The sequence below is a fragment of the Lepidothrix coronata genome, unplaced genomic scaffold, assembly GCF_001604755.1.
Source record: "Lepidothrix coronata isolate B3197 unplaced genomic scaffold, Lepidothrix_coronata-1.0 Scaffold382, whole genome shotgun sequence".
NCBI classification, from domain to species: domain Eukaryota; kingdom Metazoa; phylum Chordata; class Aves; order Passeriformes; family Pipridae; genus Lepidothrix; species Lepidothrix coronata.
The window spans coordinates 8,098-16,316 of record NW_016690562.1 but is presented as its reverse complement, the minus strand read 5'-3'; the positions used below and the strand labels follow the sequence as shown (position 1 = coordinate 16,316).

General features: G+C 49.0%; 1 long non-coding RNA gene across 1 annotated transcript; it reads right to left on the bottom strand.

Moving 5' to 3' along the window:
* Positions 1 to 642: 642 nt before the first annotated feature.
* On the bottom strand, positions 643 to 3,760 carry LOC108509646. Its single transcript, XR_001878672.1, has 2 exons — positions 3,608 to 3,760; positions 643 to 1,075 (listed from the first exon to the last, which is right to left on the bottom strand). It is a non-coding gene; the product is annotated as an uncharacterized LOC108509646 (long non-coding RNA).
* Positions 3,761 to 8,219: the final 4,459 nt, after the last annotated feature.

Below are 8,219 nucleotides of genomic sequence, written 5' to 3'. Positions count from 1 at the left end.
GTTGTAGAACAGGTTTGGAGTCTGCATGTGGCCAAGCAGCTCCCTCTGAAATAACCATGCTTGTTTTGCAGCGGTGGCAGAGCAATGTCACTGGGTAGTGTTGATGATTAGTGGCTTACAGGTGCCCAGTCTGGGCCAGAGTTTTTGGATCTGGCCCACTACATCAGTCTTTGCAGTTTGTTTATCTGCTCCCTGCAGACGAGGGGCAGGGCCTGGCCTTGTGCTGTGGGTCAGCCCAGCCCTCCCCTTCCACCTTCTCACTAAGGACCTGACACCTTTTCCTTCTTGCACAGCTAAAAGCTCAGCACTGAGCCATGTTCCTGTTCCACAAACACACACTGGAGAGGCATTTGGTGCCTCCCATTGCAAATCAGAGCACAACATCCTGTGAGCCTAAATCTTGGATTATTCAGTGGGATTTAGGCTTCTCAGTGCAGTGCTGGTGCCTGGCTTTCATTAGGCCTTTGGAAGTTCCTATAGATAATCTTTATAACAGTTTTTAGAAGAATTTCTGTGGGGAAATAGTGGCCATTCCCAAAAGAGAAGGTTTAGAACATAAGGCAGTGGCCTTGGGTGTGGTGCTCAAATCATTGCGACATGGAAGGGAGCAAAGCTGAAAGCATGTGGAACCTGGATAAATGGTTTCAAGTTAGAGGCAACAGATTTTAATCAGAATTTTGGAAAGTGTTTGAAGGTTGTCACGAGCACCTCGGTCAATATTCCAAACCTATGTTGTGATTTGGTACCAAAGTAAGAGACAGAGTTTCACTTCATCAGCTAATTGGCTTCAGTTTTCTATTGTCCTGGTCAGTCCAACAGGAAAAAGAAAATCCCAAGCTGTACATGCACCTAGGCTGTTTATTCCTCAGCACAGGGGGCAGAGGCGGTGCCAGAGGTCCCAGACCTTCCTGACCTGATGCCTTGTCTGCCAGTAGCTATTTAGTGTGATAATGGCGTTTGATAGACTGGACACAAACACCATTGTCACACTCCACAGCTCTGGGAGCACGTCCTGAGCCCGTGGCAGGGGTGGTGGAGGCACTCTGCAGACTTCAGCAAGGGGGCTTTCAAAGATCTGCAAAACAGAGACAAGACCATGTTTATGGATATTTATACGTGACACATCAGGATCCTGACAAGGAATTGGGACCCAGGGTTCCAAATTGCTTTGAGGGGAATATTTTGCCTCAGCCAGCCGTAGCAATGTCAAAGGTGCTTTAAGAATGCCCTCACAGGCAAGGGAGAGGGACAGACACCTGGAGAAAGTAATCTCTGCTGTCCTAGACACAAATTTCTGTAGGAAGGGATGAGTCAGTCCTGCAAGGACCTGTGTCCTTCTCTTGATGGAGACAGCTCAGAATCAGCACCAGACTTTTATGGCTATGTCAGAGCCGAGGAATCACACTGGTAGAGATTATATTTGATTTTCATATACTTGTTTTTAGCAGCATTTTGAGTAGCCCACGTATGAGGCAGGGCTGGAGTCAATGCTGGTCGCCTTTGGTTTTGGTAGCTACTGAAATTTGAACTGTCTGATTCATCATGTGTGGACGGGTTGGAAGCCCCTTGCAAGGAGATGGAGTTGTCTTGTTGTGCCAAGTGGTGAGGTTGGGATGTCTTTTCAACTGTCCCTCTCATTTACTTTTAACTCATTTTACATCCTGGGGAGAATTTGTTCCCCATATGTGATAAACCCAGACTCTCCAATAGTCTTCTGGGTCTGGTTCTGTTTTAGCAACACAGTGTTAAGGAAGTGAAAGCACTCAAAAGGCTCGTCTTCTGAGAACTCCTCCCCTGGGCTTAGGCTTCCTATTGATCTCATTTTGTACAGGCTGCACAGGGCTCCCAAATCCAGGAGTTTCTGCAGGACAGACAGCTCACTCTGTCCTACAGCACCAGCCATGGAAGTGCCAGCAGAAAGGAGACACTGATGCACCCTGTTGAGCTGCTGCCCACCTGTACTGATACACCCGAGCCACCTGAACCAGCAGTGTACTCTGCATGGTGTAACAGGGGTTTCCTCTCCAATCCTCACCTTTCCATCCAACTTTGTCTTTTCTGGATCTTTTTCTTGATCATGATATAGTTCAACCAGTGTTGAAAGGTCAGTGCAAACTCATTAGGGCTCTGGATCAGTTTAACTCCTGATTTATGTCTAATCAAACCTCAGGGAAGGGTTTGTGATAACTCAGTGCCATGAGCTGGCAGTGTGAGCTGGGTCCTGAGTGCCCTGGGCTGGTGAACAGAACAGCAGAGAAATGGCCCTTCAGTGCCTGGTTACCAGGCCAGACTGTTTGGTTTCTCAAACATGATTATTCCAGCAGTGCTGGCATTGCCATCCCTGCCACAGAAACAAGCCTAGAAGTGCTTGGGCAGGGCTGACCCTTCTCTAAGAGATTGTCCTGTGTCTGTGCTTGGAGTCTGTGATGCTGCAGTGGGACAGAGCTGAGTGTTTGCACACACAGAGAACAGGCAGATGTGCAGATCCACAGCTCAGGCTCCAGTACCATCCCAGCTATGAAGGAGATGTCTCTGGAAGGAGGAGAGGCCTTGGAGCACACCCTGAGCATCACATGGCACCAAGTCTTTGCAGTTAATGAGGGCAAACACCTGGACATGTCCAGAACACTCTCTCAGGATGCAGCTGCAGCCCTGAGGCCCATGGGGCTGGTTTTGGTAACTGTGCCTGTGCTGTAGCTGCTGGGAGTGAGAATTGAATGCCAGGAGGACGGAGGTGCTGTCCCCAGCTTTCTAATTTATCTCAGTATTAGTGTTTTTCCCTCTTTCCTCAGTGCACATTTCACTCAGCTTTCTCTCTGCAGCAGAGAGGGAAGGTCAGACAGGATTTTATTCTAATGAAGCTCTCTGAGGAAAAGCCTGGCAATCGTGGGCAGAGCAGGAGAGCCTGGTGGAAGGGCTCTAGGCTGCAGAATGTGTGTGGCAGGAGAAAGCCAGGCAGCTGGGGCAGCTGCAAGCAGGCAGTTTATAGTCCCACAGCTACATGGAAGCTTCCAGCAATTCAACATGAATATTTCCAAGACAAGAGGTAATGGAAGAAAGAGAAATGGCCACTAGTTTTTAGTACTGCAAGGGAAGAAAAACCCCAAAGCCATGGGAAAGTTACAGGTCAGTACAGGGAGAAAGCAAAGTGTAGTCATCAGAGAAAAATAATCCCTTTTTTTGCTTTTCTTTTGCTGGACATCTGTGTAAAGAACATTATGAGAATGTTTCAATTGAGAGGATCATTATGAAGAACAAGAGGCTTTTCAAGAGGGTTTTTTGAGGTGGATCACAGAACCTCTCCTTCCCGTGTGTCCGGACCTGAAGGATTCCTATTTCCCTGGGAAGTCTGTCAGCTTCCCCATCACCCCTTTTTTTAAACAATAAACACTTGGGGTGCCTTATGCTGCCCTAATGAGTGCAGGCAGAGATCTCTGGGTCCAAGGCACGGAATCCTGTTAAATTACCCAGGTGGGCCTCGGGCACATGCAGATATTTTGCTGTGCTGAAGCGCTCGATGTTCAAATCCACCTGCACTGGTTTAGTTGGTTCATATCTTTTAGCATTTCGTTTTCCTCACACAAGTGGAGCACAAGAAGGCACTTACCATCAGAGACAACTGCCAAAGGATCCTCTGGAGTGCTGACAGGGCTTGGCAGAACGGGGGTTCTCTTGCAGGACATTTTGCTGACTGTCAGCGTATTGGGATCATTGGGGTCTTGGTTTTCTTTCCCGAGTTCCCAGCAGTGGTCAGCTGTTGCAAGCCTCTGGGTCCAGTGGACAACTTTCCCTCTCCCTTTATGGGATCCTGAGGTCTTAAATAAACAACCCATTCTTGCTCTGATAAGCCATATTAAAATATTGATCTGGGGGAGGGAGATGGCCCTTGCTGTGCTGAGCCAGTCACCTTTAGTCAGACTAAGGCATGGAAAAAAAGCTCTGAGACCTCGATTTTCTCTGTTCTTTCACAGAGAGCACATGTGGGGAGGGAAAAATGCAAAATACAGGGGGTTCAGCTGCCTGTTTTGCTGAACCCTGAGATGAAGGGTGTTTACTCTGGCTGCATATTAATTGCTTACTTCTGCCAGCGAGACTGATTTGATGGGTTCCTCAGGTCACAGTGCTGATCTTTTTTCTTTTTTTAATTTGGGTGTGCTGTCTGCTCTGCACAGGAATTTTTCAGAACTGTCAGAAAGCCTGTCACATTTCTAAAGGATTTTACTTTCCAGCACACCTGGGAGGTGGGGGGAAGAGCCTGGCTCCAGCTGAGCCTGTCTGAACACCACTGGCGAACCAGGAATTGCACACACCTCCCAGGACCTCGGCCAGATAGTACACAAGAGCATTGCACAAACCTCCACATTTAGGGCCTGAGGAATTTCACATTTTTTGTGAAGGCTAGTATGGGATTTGAGCCTGAGATCTTCCCTGAAAGCAAATTAAAGTCACACCTTCAGAATTATAACCTTTGATGGTTAACTGGGTATTTCATTGCTTACTTCCATTGCCATGCTTGTCTTACATTAGAATATTTTAGAACAGGCTGAAGTAAGTGTGGGATTTTAAGAAGTAAAGTTTTCAATGTAATACCTCACAAAAGTGAGGAACCAGGCCACTTTACTGATTTTGGCTGGATGTGTCCACCCAGCAGCAGGGTGTGAGTCCCCACAGCTGGGCTTTTCGATGGTGCTCTCAGCCTGGTGTGACCCTGTGCCTTTGGTGTACTCAGAAACCCCTCCGTGAGCAGGGGCTGCTTTCAGCTGGTGTGGGTTGGGGTGGAATGTCCCTCTTTTGGGATGTGTAAAGATGACAGGTTTATAAGGAGGAGGAGGAGTAGCAGTAGTAGTCATACTAACTTGGAGTCTGCCCTAATAGTAGAAAAATAAGAAAAATATGTATCTAAAAGTTACCTGTACAATTAACCAGGAAAGAGGGCAAAAGACCTCAAATTAAAAAAACCCAAAACCCCAAACCAAACCCGAAACACCACAGGTTGTCCAAAACCAGCACAGGAACACTAAAATGTGATACTTTTAATCACAGAGGAAACACCACTTACTTGATATTTCTGGGGTTGTGTTTCTGGAAAAAAAAAACCCAGGTTTCCTCAAAATGGGGCTCTGCAGTTGTAGGTGAAGCACTGGCCACTCCACACAGAGCCTGGGGAGGGGCTGGACCTGCATTGCAACATCCAGCACTGCTGCAGATTGCCTTGGGCCCAGTTCTTTGACATTAAATGCCAAAGTATTTGGAAATTCCTGGAAAAAGAAAGGGTTTGTTTAAATGTTGCTGAAGGTGACACAGGGACAGATAATGCAACGTGTCCCATGCACCCCAGAGCCAGATTCCTGCCTTGGAAATATGGAGATATAACCACCAGCAAAACCATGGAACTTTACAGTTCAGTCTAACTTTGAAGCTGGCGCTGCTCAGAGCAGAGGGCCAAGTCCTGTGACAGCCAAAGCTCTCTTCCAGCCTAAATTATTCTTGGATTCCATTTGATGTGCAGAGCTCCTGCTGAGTAAGGTGTCACTAGACAAAAGACACAATTTAGTCCATACAAAAGTTCTTTCCTCTCATTTTTCTTATGCAAAATGTGGAGGATATGATGAGTTAAATAGAAATCTGAGGGACGATGTCTCTTCTGTGTGGAAACAGTGAAAGATCAGCTCCAAAACTGAAGGAATAACTCACCACAGGGGCAAAAATCGGGCTGTGTTAGGAGGTTTTTCACACTGGGAAGATCTGACAAACAGGAAGGAGCTATGGTTTGGCTCTGCAAAACCTTAATTATGAAATTCTTCGGTTAGAAATATTTTGTGCATGAGCATCTCACTGCTCCACGAGGAGAATTGGTTTACTCTTGTCTCCAGGTGCTAGGGACCTGCACAGATTTGGGAGTGGTACAGAATGAACCTCCTTTGGAGCTGGTTAATTCTGGCCATGAATACATTGCATGTTCAACAAAGCCCATTTAGAAAGCCTCTCTGAAGGGCTGTCACCTCCCAGTTATGGCATTTATTCAGATTTCCACAGGCAGTTTCATCAGTCAGTGACTGGTCAGGGTTCTGTTACAGGACCCGAATCACTTCTCATTCTGTTTTTCCCCCTACACTAAAATCAAAATATCCTGAACTTTATGTGTAAAGCAAAATGACCCAGAGGAGGATCCTGGTGTGCATGTAGGGTCAGTGGGGACAGGGGAGTGGAAGAAGCTGGTGTTTATCAGTTTACCCCAGATTGCTGCAGCATTCAAGGAGCACATTTCCCAGTGCTGTACCACAATCTCATGGGCACAGGTGAGGGGTAGGAGTGCTGGGCCAGCTCAGATCCCCTCGGGGGAGCACTCTGACCCTTGTCAGTCGATGGCCAGTGGTTAAAGATTATCTGTGCTGGTCACTCCAACTGCTGGATGGAGAAAGATTAACTCAGAGCAGCAGAAAGTAGAGCAAAGGTCTTTAACCTGGAAGCCATGATCTCTTCTGATTTCTGTGGGGCTCAGCAAACATAATCGATTTGCGTTTCCCAATCATTGAGCTCGTTACATCAGTCCTGGACCATCCTGGCACTTCCCGTAACAGTTCACCCTCTGACACATCCCACACGGAGAATCCAGGCTGGGGATTATCTTCAGGTGGAGGGAGTGAGGTCTGACTGACAGTGCACCATCCGTGACATTGTCGCTTCCCAGCGAAACAGCGGTGGGCAGAATTTAGGCAATTTTGATGTAAGCAGAAGGCTAACAGATAAAACTTGTCCTTAGCAGTCCCCCAGGGAGCTGCTCCCTGTGCAGGCACGGTGGGCACACTGGGATGCGATGGATGCCCTGGGGTGGGTTTGAGGGCAGCACCCCCAGCCCCATTAGTGCCCCCTGAGCTGCACCTGAACCACGGGACAGGGCACAGCGTGGGGGTCGGATGCACACGAGGATAAGCAACTTCATTCAGTTCTTGCATTTGCAAGTAAAAAACTGCTTTAAATCCTCATCTCAGCACTTGAAGAGACTTCAGTGGCCTGAATTCTGTCTGTCCCCAGTGCCTGGGGCTGAGGGTGGCACTGCTGAGGGACCCGCTCCCTGTCCTTGTCCCTGCCGCCCGCCCTGGGCAGCAGCTCCTGAAATGCCCTTTCTGGGGGCACTGGCGAGCCCAGCCCCAGCACTGAGGCTGAGTTTGGGGCAGGGTGGAGAGGGCGCTCAGGGCCCTTGTCCCACTGCAGCACCTGCAGTGGGTGGTTCTTTGTGGATGGCTCGGCTGCATTCCCGAGCTGCATTCCCAGCCTCGGGACGCGCCTGCCAGCTCCCCCCGGCACAGGGACTCGGGTGGGCTCTCACACACACACCAGCTTCGCTCTTTGGAGAAAAGCTCCTGACTTGAAAACCACTTTGGCCCCTTAAAAAATCACGGAGACAATGTTTTTATGATGGTTTTCTAACACTGTGCTGACGCTGCGCCCGGGCCCGGCCCAGCGGTGCCTGGAGGAGCTCCCTACAGCCGACCTGACCACCCACAGGGCCCAAAGTCAGCACCCAGGGATGGGCAGGGTAAGGCCCAACTTGGCACCGTCTGAGCCTGGCTTTCCTTTTCTGTACTCATCTGCAGCCCAAGTGTCTGTAGCACTTGTTAACCGGCCAGGGATAACTGGGAATTTTCTGTGTTAGAACCAGGGAATCCCAGAATGACTTGGGTGGTGTTACAGTTTACTTTTTATAAAAACACCAAATAGGAATTTCCCCTGCCCCACTGTAAAAGAAAGATGTTGAATGGGGGAGGGCAGTTTTTGCCTTGGGTGATTGACCTACACAAAAGAGCTGGCTGGCAGAACTGCGTGCCAGGCTGATGGCCCTCTCTGAGGCTGGGGTCTGGGGGGGAGCGGGCATGAGTTTTCTCCCAACACCGAGCACTGCAGGCTCTGCTCCTCCAGTGAGCCAACAGTGCCTCCAACAGCGATCCAACAGTGCCTCCTGCTGACAACACAGAGCAACTGCAGGCTCTGCTTTTCTAGTGAGCCAGCAGTGCCTCCAACAGTGATCCAGCAGTGACCAACACAGACCAACTGCAGGCTCTGCTCCTTCAGTGATCCAACAGTGATCCAACAGTGATCCAGCAGTGACCAACACAGACCAACTGCAGGCTCTGCTCCTTCAGTGATCCAACAGTGATCCAACAGTGATCCAGCAGTGACCAACACAGACCAACTGCAGGCTCTGCTCCTTCAGTGAT